This window comes from Pseudorasbora parva, chromosome 16 (assembly GCF_024679245.1).
Source record: "Pseudorasbora parva isolate DD20220531a chromosome 16, ASM2467924v1, whole genome shotgun sequence".
In the NCBI taxonomy this organism is placed as follows: Eukaryota; Metazoa; Chordata; class Actinopteri; order Cypriniformes; family Gobionidae; genus Pseudorasbora; species Pseudorasbora parva.
The window spans coordinates 16403575-16413787 of NC_090187.1; positions in this window are offsets into that span (position 1 = coordinate 16403575).

Sequence of the window (10213 nt, forward strand, 5' to 3'; positions counted from 1 at the left end):
AGCGAGCTCTTAACACATTATACTCCATCACATCTATTGTGGTCTTAAAACTCTGGCTAGTTGATAATACCTAGAATATCAAAATCAACTTCAGGCAGTCAATCCTTTTGCTATTTAGCAACTAAACTCTGGAACAGTCTTCCTAGCATTGTTCGGGAAGCAGACACACTTTGTCAGTTTAAATCTAGACTAAAAACGCATATCTTTATTATGGTATACACATAGAAAATGTTTAACTTACATTATTCAAATCAATTGACTGATTGTTAGGCTGCATTAACTGGGTAAGCCGGAACACATCCCATAACACCTGATGTACTCGTTATATCATAAAAAGAGTGGCATCTATGCTAATGCTAGTATAGGTGACCATAAGTCTGACTGGACATCCATGACGTGGAGTCCCACAAGGGTCAATTTTTTCACCACTCCTATTTAACACCACTACTGCCACTGAGCCAAATAATGAAAAAGAACAAAATTGATTACCACAGCTATGCTGACTAAACCCAGATCTACTTAGCTCTATCACCTAATGACTACAGCTTTACTGACTCCCTGTGCAAATGCATTGATAAAGTTAACTGGATGTGCCAAAACTATGTTCAGTTAAACAAAGGCCAGTGGCGTAGCGTCTGGGCATGCAGGGTATGCACGTGCAAATGGACACGGGCCCTTTTAAAATTAGGGAATTAATTTGTAATATTTGGCCACAATAAATATATATGTGTATGTATGCATGTCATGTGTAGTAAATTCTTGTTTCTCCGTAATGTCTAATTTCTCTGTAATTTCTTGAGTGCGTTTATTAAAAAGGCTACATTTTCTTTAACTCATGGCCAAGAAGGTGCCGCGTGCTGGCACTAACAACTCAATACTCCATCATTTTTAGCCTTACAGATAAGTTCAAGACATAATTATTAACTACAAACTGTCTACTTTTATCTGTATACACTCACAACAAAGGCTGTGGATTCTGGGAACAGATTATTTTCCATGCACTCATATTTCCAAAAAACTAAATTCTGAGCCAAAATAATGAAATTGTAAAAAACAAAACAAAACAAAAAACACACCACCATGCAAAATTAAAACATTTCGACCTTCTCTCCTATATGCAGTGACAACAACCCGACAGGGAATGGTAGCCTAATTAACTAAATGTTCTAAATAAATATGCACATAGCCTAATAATAATAATAATAATAATAATAATAATAATAATAATAATAAACAAATGCACAACTTATAATTACTTAACTAAAATATTCTACAACTATAGTAACACTACAATGCCATAAATTACAGAATAGGCTATTTTAATTTATGCTGCTATAGGCCTAAAGAAAAAATCCAAACTTCACTTCTAATCATCTGAACTAAACTAAAAATGCAGTCAACCAAATAGAAAAGGTTATTTGGCTCAACTTATACTGTCTGTTGTATTAAATTATACTGTCTGAATGTATTTTAAAAAATCAAGTCAGGAATATTGGTGTGATTTTGGAGTCAGACCTGAGATTCAGCAGTCATGTCATCAAGTCGTCAACCATCAATTAGATGCTTTGTTTACAGCCAAGACTTGGAGAAAAATCTCAGTTACATATGTAACCTTTGTTCCCTCAAGGAGGGAGTGGGGACGTAAGTCGGAACTGGCCGACGGATTGGGATCTGATTTCAGAGACCAATCTACTTTGAGTGTGTGGTTTTTGGAGGTGGCACCCGACAGCTGCGGGCCCCGCCCCCAATGCCATTTCGCTCCCGAGATGCATGAGGAGTGCACGCGGTCCGGGAGATCTCCGGGTCTTCCCGCGACCGTTTGGTGGTCTCCTCCGCCTTCTCTGCTCTCGAGGGGTCGCGGCCTAAGGGTACACTGCCCCCCCCCCCCCCCCCCCTCAGTCAGGTGCTCTGTTGCGCACTACGGTGTCCACTGAGTGCTTTGACTTGACGCGGTGAGGCTATCCTAAGCGCCCTCCCAAGCCTGTTGGCTCGTCTACTTCGGTGGCGTAGTCCAGCAGTGCTATGGGGTAAGCTGCCGCCCCGATGCGTATGCACGAGGACAGAGCTGATCCAGGGCTATGAACACCCTCGCAGAGCAGACCCCAGTGGAACGCGAGTCCTTCCCTGGTCTCCTCTGTCAGGGCGCAGTCGTTACCAGTGCCCCGACACCGGGCCGCTATGCCACCCGAATCCGGGGCGGTAACACTGCCTCTAGAAAGGCGTGCCGCCACCAATCCCGCCCAGCGCGGCGTAGGTGACCACACGCCCCCTGGGTCAGGAGATGTCCACAGCTGTGGTCCGGGAAAGACAATTGGCCTTACTTGGTAGATGTGGGAAGGCTGAGTGAGCCCGCCTCCTCAGCTCGCCCATATCCCAGGCCGGCCTTATTAGCGGCACGGTCAGGGACTGCGCCCAACAGTTCTTGGCTGTCCCCAGAGGCAGACTGAGGCCATCTGCCCCGGCGGCCCGCTGCTGCACCTAAGCGCCGCCGGCACAGTTGCCTCAGCCTCCTCGCCGCCAGGGCGACTTCCGGCGACCCCCTCCCGCGTGGCCACAGCAGCAGCCTTCACCCTGGCCACGCCGCGGCGCAGCGATTTTGCAGCGATCAACCTGAAGGACGCGTACTTCCATGTGTCCATCCTTCCGCAACACAGACCGTTCCTACGGTTTGCGTTCGAAGGGCGGGCATATCAGTATGCCGTACTATCATTCGGGCTAGCTCTGTCCCCTCGCGTCTTCATGAAGATTGTCGAGGCAGCCCTGGCGCCACTCAGGCAGCAAGGGGTTCGCATCCTGAACTATCACGACGACTGGCTCTTACTGGGCCACTCTCAGGACCGGGTGTGCGAACACAGAGACCTGGTTCTCCACCACTTAGCTCGTCTGGGCCTTCGGGTCAACTGGGAGAAGAGCAAACTCTGCCCAGTGCAGAGGATTTCTTTTCTCGGTATGGAGATCGACTCGGTCGCCATGTGTGCGCAGTTTACCGGCGTGCGCGCACAGTCACTGCTGACTTGCCTCCGTCAGATAGAGAGCAAGAGTGCTGTTCCACTGAAACTGTTTCAGAGGCTCCTGGGGCATATGGCATCTGCAGTCGCGGAGATGCCGCTCGGATTGCTTCATATGAGACCGCTTCAGCACTGGCTTCGCGATCGAGTCCCGAGATGGGCATGGCAGTCTGGCACGCTCCGGGTCCCAGTGACTCGGGCCTGCAGACAGACACTCACCCAGTGGTCGAACCTCAGCTTTCTACGGGCAGGTGTGCCCTTAGAACGAGTTTCCCGGCATGTTGTTGTGTCAACAGATGCGTCCACCACGGCTGGGGTGCCATGTGCAATGGACATGCAGCCGCCGGCTCTTGGTCAGAGAGCCAGAGCCGCCTGCATATCAATTGCCTCGAGTTGCTGGCAGTACGGTTCGCCCTGCACCGCTTCCTAGCGTTGTTGAAGGGTCAACACGCTCTAGTCAGATCGGGCAACACGGCCGCGGTCTACGCTCCCGCCGCATGCCTCATCTCGCCCGCCATCTCGTTCTATGGAGTCAGAAGCGCCTGAGGTCCCTTCGTGCTGTCCATATCCCGGGGATCCTGAACCGTGCAGCCGACGAGCTCTCACGGTTTCAGCCAATCCCTGGGGAGTGGAGACTCCATCCCCAGTCGGTCCAGCTGATCTGGGATCAGTTCGGGGACGCACAGGTAGATCTGTTGCCTCCCACGACTCATCCCATTGCAGCCTGTACTATTCCCTGACCGAGGGCACGCTCGGCACGGATGCACTGGCACACAGCTGGCCGCAGGGCCTACGCAAGTATGCGTTTCCCCCAGTGAGCCTTCTTGCACGTGTTTTGTGCAAGGTCAGGGAGGACAAGGAGCAGGTCACGTTGGTCGCCCCGTACTGGCACGGCCGGACCTGGTTCCCAGAACTAGTTCTCCTTGCGACAGCCCCTCCCTGGCCGATTCCTCTGAGACAGGATCTCCTCTCTCAGAGACGGGGCACCCTGTGGCACCCGCGTCCCGATCTTTGGAACCTCCACATGTGGCTCCTGGACGGGACGCGGCAGGTTTGAATACCCTACCACCTATGGTGGTGGCTACCATCACTTCCGCTCGGGCCAAGTCCACGAGACAGGCCTATGCGTTGAAGTGGAACCTCTTTGTCAATTGGTGCTCTTCTCGCCAAGAAGAACCCTGGAAATGCCCGATCGGGTCTGTGCTCTCTTCCTCCAAGAAGGGTTGGATCGAAGGCTGTCTCCATCCACCCTGAAGGTTTATGTGGCCGCTATCGCCGCTTATCATGATCTCTTGGATGGTAAAACGGTAAGTAAGCACGACCTGGTCATCAGGTTCCTGAGGGGTGCGAGGAGACTACATCCTCCTCGTGCTCCTCTCGTACCCTCTTGGGACCTCTCAGTAGTTCTAAGTGCTCTGCAGAGGGCCCCATTTGAGCCTTGCGGTCAGTAGATGTTAAGTTCTTGTCTATGAAGACAGCGCTCCTGACCGCATTGGCCTCCATCAAGAGGGTAGGGGACCTGCAGGCATTTTCGGTTGACGAAGCGTGCCTGGAATTCGGACCGGCTGACTCTCACGTGATCCTGAGACCCCGGCCTGGATATGTGCCCAAGGTTCCCACCACTCCGTTCAGAGACCAGGTGGTGAACCTGCAAGCGCTGCCCTTGGAGGAGGCAGACCCAGCCTTGGCATTGCTCTGTCCAGTACACGCCCTTCGTGCTTACGTAGACAGGACACAGTGTTTCAGGACCTCAGACCAGCCCTTTGTCTGTAATGGTGGGTAGCTGAAAGGGAAGGCTCTCTCAAAGCAAAGGCTGTCTCACTGGTAGTGGACACCATTGTTTTGGCTTACCAGCAGCAGGGACGTCCATGTCCCCTTGGGGTCAGGGCCCACTCCACTCGGAGTGTGGCCTCCTCTTGGGCTTTAGCACATGGCGTTCCGCTGACAGACATCTACAGAGCTGCAGGCTGTGCGACACCAAACACATTTGCCAGGTTTTATAACCTCCGAGTGGAGCCTGTATCCGACTATGTACTCGCCTCTACAAGTGGCCGGTAATGGATTGGCTCAGGTGTCTTCGCTTGCTCGCCATTCCACTCCACGGACTGGATACGTGCGATATTCTTCTCAGGTGAGCTCCCCAAGAGCCCTGAGCTCCTCCAGCACTGACGACGCCGATGCCAGTAAGTCTGCCCTTAGCCCATACACTCGTGTCCGGCCAGGTGCCCCGTGTGCATGCTTCCCCTCCGGTGACCCCCACATGTGTATTCCACCGTAAGCCTCCCTGAGCGGGTGTATTCCCTTGGCAACTTGCCACCCCTGGGGTTAAAAATCCACCTGCGGCTGGTAACCCAGTGATCTTCCGTATGCAGCCCCTTGGGTCATACATGTATTCTTAAGTCCTCCCTACGGGTAGGCATCTTGGCGAATATCTCCTTCTGGAATATGCCTCCCAGTGTACCTTGGTATTCCTGCGTTAAGTAGAGGCCTTTGACCGTCCTAACTTGCATCAGGGCTCTCACGCTTGCGCAGGGCACTGGAAGACAGCAGAGTGGCGTTATTTCATTGGGACCCCCATTCGTCAGTCACTGACGTTACGTTGGAGTGACTGAACGAAAGGGAACGTCTCGGTTACGTATATTCCCTGCTCCTCAGGGAACGAAGACGTAACGTCCCGCTGCCACTTCCGCTGTACCGCTGGAACGGCCGAGAGTTCAGTCTTGGCTCCTCAGCAGGTAACATAATGCGATTCATGCCAGCTACTTCCTTATATACCCAGGTGGGTAGGCGGAGTTACGCATGCAAATCTCGCATGCCCATGGCATTGGCACTGCCATTGGGCGTTTTCTAAGATCTCGAAGATGATTGGCTTCTAGGCGAAACCCCCATTCGTCAGTCACTGACGTTACGTCTCCGTTCCCTCCTCAGGGAACGAGGGTTACATACGTAACCGAGACGTTCTCTTCAGCATAAGGATTTTGCTATTAATAATTGATTAATTGATTAATTTTACATGTGTTTTATCAGTATAATGTTATACAATATCAGTAAATGTTATACACTGCTGATATTAATGAAGTGAATATATATATATATATATATATATATATATATATATATATATATATATATATATATATATATATATATAGTTTTTAGGTTGGTTGAAATCTATGCAATAATAAAATACAAAACTTTAAAGGCCGTTTTCTCAAAATTAGTTTTTTCTCACACTCAGATTTCCACTTTAGTAGCATCTACAAGCACCAACTTTTCCAGTCTTATACTTAACTATATTCTGAAGGCTTTTAGAGAGGAATTTGTTGATATATAATTCCTATCCTGAGTTATAGGTCTTTTTACTCCCAAAAATATGGCAACATTTTTTTTTTCAAGGCTATTGTCAGTATTCTATAATTTACTAAAGCAGAAAATAAGATATCCAGAATCTCCTCTGTAAAAGCCCTCTCATCTAATATGTAAACAAATAGAATCAAGAATTTTGAACCTGGTCCTTTCCAATTTCCATATTTTGTTTTTGGAAACATGCAAATGAGCGTATATTTAAGTATACAAGGCCTCATTTGCATATTAAAACAAAACTTATAATAATTTTTTTTTTATGTTTATGCCAGTAATAAACTGGAAAAGTTTACTATTGATATCTTGTTATTTAAAAAAAATTCCCCATTCACCTGTTGTGTCTCGCCTCAAAAGGGTCATGAAACCCCAAAACACTTTTTTGAGATATAAACAGATATGTATAGGTTGCACATCATTGAAAAAAACTAAAGGTACACATTATTCTAATTCATAAGTGAAACATATTTATTTTTGCATTTTTCAGAGCAATTTCTGTCTTCAAGTTTGAAAAGTTTAGTCGGAGCAACGTCATGGAATCTGACGTCAGCGCGGGCTTTTCGGTCCATGTATGGGCTGGTGAGGACATGCTGACGTCGACCGCTCTGAGTGATTCTCGATATATATTCTTGACATAAAGCTCATTCAGTCCAATCCCTGCGCTGTAGTATGCATACAAGATAATTTACTTAATATACATGAGACAGTCACTTCTGTCAGGCTCATCATCTTCCATCATTATTGTATGTTAGGAAAGTTTTGAAAGCAGCGTACGAAAAGTCAAGGAGGAAAGTGAGGCGCTGTGCTGATATGAAGTAACGTGGGCGCCGAGCGAGCAGTAACCGGCCGCCATCTGTGGAAGCCTTTGCTACCAAAGGCTCGGTAAAGTAAAATTTAACCTGAGGAATCGTATGCCGAACCTGCAAGTGTTGACCATCTCATTTATGTCAGGAGTGCAAAATAACCGATCTATAGGCTAATGAACAATATTTTTGATGAAATAACAAGAATTAAAAGCCACCTTTTCGTTTTATTTGTGGTCATAAACATGCACTAAACCGCATGTGTTCAGGCTCTTAGTGAAAGAGTGATAGACACTCTTAGTGATAGACAGCGCATATCGTCACGGCATCTGAGCGCGTCACTCTGTGCTTCAGATGCGCGGTCAAGACTATGAAACCTCAAACCCCTTCACTTTTACCGATCTAGAATTATGCTGCCTTCACGTGCCATCGGAAATTGTATCATTCCGAATTCTGAAGTCGTGATTACGAAATCATTGCATTCAAGTTTCAAAATGTGAGAGCGTTCATGTGCAATTTTTACCTAGGAAACTCATATTTACGATAATTCCGAGAGCACCTGAAGGCAGCCTTACACCTCTATCGCATTGCAAGCATGTTCGTGAGTGTTTCATGTTAAGTCTTATCACGTCAGCGCATTGTTGCCAAACAGCGTGCATATTTGGACAAATATAGTTTAATTATCACGTTTGAAAAATATTTCGTCATACAGAATAACATTTATTTTCATTTCTCACTGAATGCTGATTTGAAGAGCTGAAAAACTTAGATCTCTGCTGCCCGCCACTTAATGTCTCAGAGCTCTCTCATTCGCTGTACTCATCCCTCATTTAATCTCACTGTTGTAAACAATGCCAACGGGAACCAAGAACATGTCTCAGAATCGCTCTAACTGCTGCTGTTGGTATCGCTAATCTTAATGCACATAATGACACTCCCCTATTTATGCAAACCATTCCCTCTTTCCACACAATACCCATCCCACCTTTTCACAGTCGACCACTCCCCTTTTAACAAGCCTTTTCAAATCGAAGGTGTGAAAAAACACCTCAGCAACAGGGGGGTTTCATGATCCTTTAACTTGCAATAAACTACTTTTCTACTATTAGGAAATATAATATACTATATCGGCTATGCATTCCTTTAATCTTGTAAATTGGTAAATTTCGTCAGGGCATGAAGAAATATAGAGCTGAGTATCGTCAGCATAACAATTAAAACTAACAGCTTGCTTCCTAATGATATCTCCCAGTGGTAGCATATACAGGGTGAAAAGGCAACGGTCCTAACACTGAGCCTTGCGGTACTCCATACTGAACTTGTGATCGGTTTGACATCTCTTCATTTACTGCTGAAGAACAGTCAAACTGAGAACAGTCTGATAAGTATGATTTAAACCATGCCAATGCAATTCCACTAATGCCAACATAATTTTTGAGTCTATTCAAAAGAATATTGAGACCGATAATATTGAATGCAGCGCTAAGATAAGGTTACACTAATAGAGAGATACAACCACGATCAGATGATAAGAGTAAATAATTTGTAACTCTGATGAGAGCAGTCTCAGTACTATGATACGGTCTAAATCCTGACTGGAAATCCACACAGATACCATTTCTTTCTAAAAAGGAACATAATTGTGAGGACACAGCCTTTTCTAGTATTTTTGACAGAAATGGTAGATTTGAGATTGGCCTGTAATTGACTCCTGAATTGGCCTGAATTCTTTAGGATCAAGTTGCGTTTTTTTAATAGGTGGCTTAATTATAGCCAACTTAAAAGTTTTCGGTACATATCCTAAGGTCAAGGATGAATTAATGATATTAAGAAGAGGATCTATGACCTCTGGAAGCATCTCTTTTAATAGCCTAGTCGGTATAGGGTCAAGCATACATTTTGATTTTGATGATTTAACAAGTTTAGCCAATTCTTCTACTCCTAGCAGTGAATGAGTGTATTTTTTCTCAGTGACACTACAATGCTCTGTCTGATGTAATACTGCATGGTTAAAATTGTATTCCTAATATTATCAATCTTACTAGTAAAGAAGTTCATAAAGTTATTACTGCTGTGCTGTTTAAAAAAATCAGAAGCTGAAGCTTTATTTTTGTTAATTTAGCCACTGTATCGCATACATACCTAGGGTTGTGTTTGTTTTCTTCTAAAATATTTGAAAAATAAGCAAATCTAGCAATTTTTATGGCCTTTCTGTATGCAACCATGCTCTCTTACTACGAATTGCGAAAAACCTCCAATTTCGTTTTCTTCGAGCTGCGCTTCATTTTTCTGGCTGCTGTTTTAAGGGCTGTTTTAATTAGCAGTGTCTTGTCTTTTCAACTAGCAGGGAGAGCCAGTGAGGATTGCCTGGTATGGTCTGTTGGGGGATTTATGCTGCACTCCCAGTATAAAAAATGGGAGGGTGGGCTTTACAGTATTGCTGATTTAGGAGAAACAGTCAAAATTAACTAAATAATGGGCCTGTGAGTCTTAAATTTAGGACTGTTACATTTTTGCTGTAAGAGTATTTTACAAACAGCGCTTCCGCTCACACCAAAAGACCCCCCCCCCCCCCCAGTAAATCACATATCTATAAAGTAACAAAGAAGACGATAAAGAAGAAGAACAATCTGTGCACCTCCCCCAAACATCAAATAGGAATTACGCTTAGGGCACCAAGATGCATGCAGTTTTGTTTATTAACCACTAGAGCATCAAAAGTTACATAGAGTACTTTTAATATCAGGGTTTAAATGTGGCAAAAAGCAAAACAAAAAAACATCACAGTATCCTATATATGATACTATACACTGCCTGGCCAAAAAACAGTTGCTGTTTAGATTTAAATTGGCAAATGCTTAAGAGTCAATGATTGGATCATTATTGCAGTGATTTTAATGTTTCTAGCATGTTATTTGTTTGGCAACAGTTTCTCCAACCCTAATTTATGGAGTGTGTAGTTTTAAAGTTCCTAAACATCTGTAAGAAGTGAGATGGGAATATTTAAATAAAGTTAGATTGTACGCAATATATCGCGAGTGA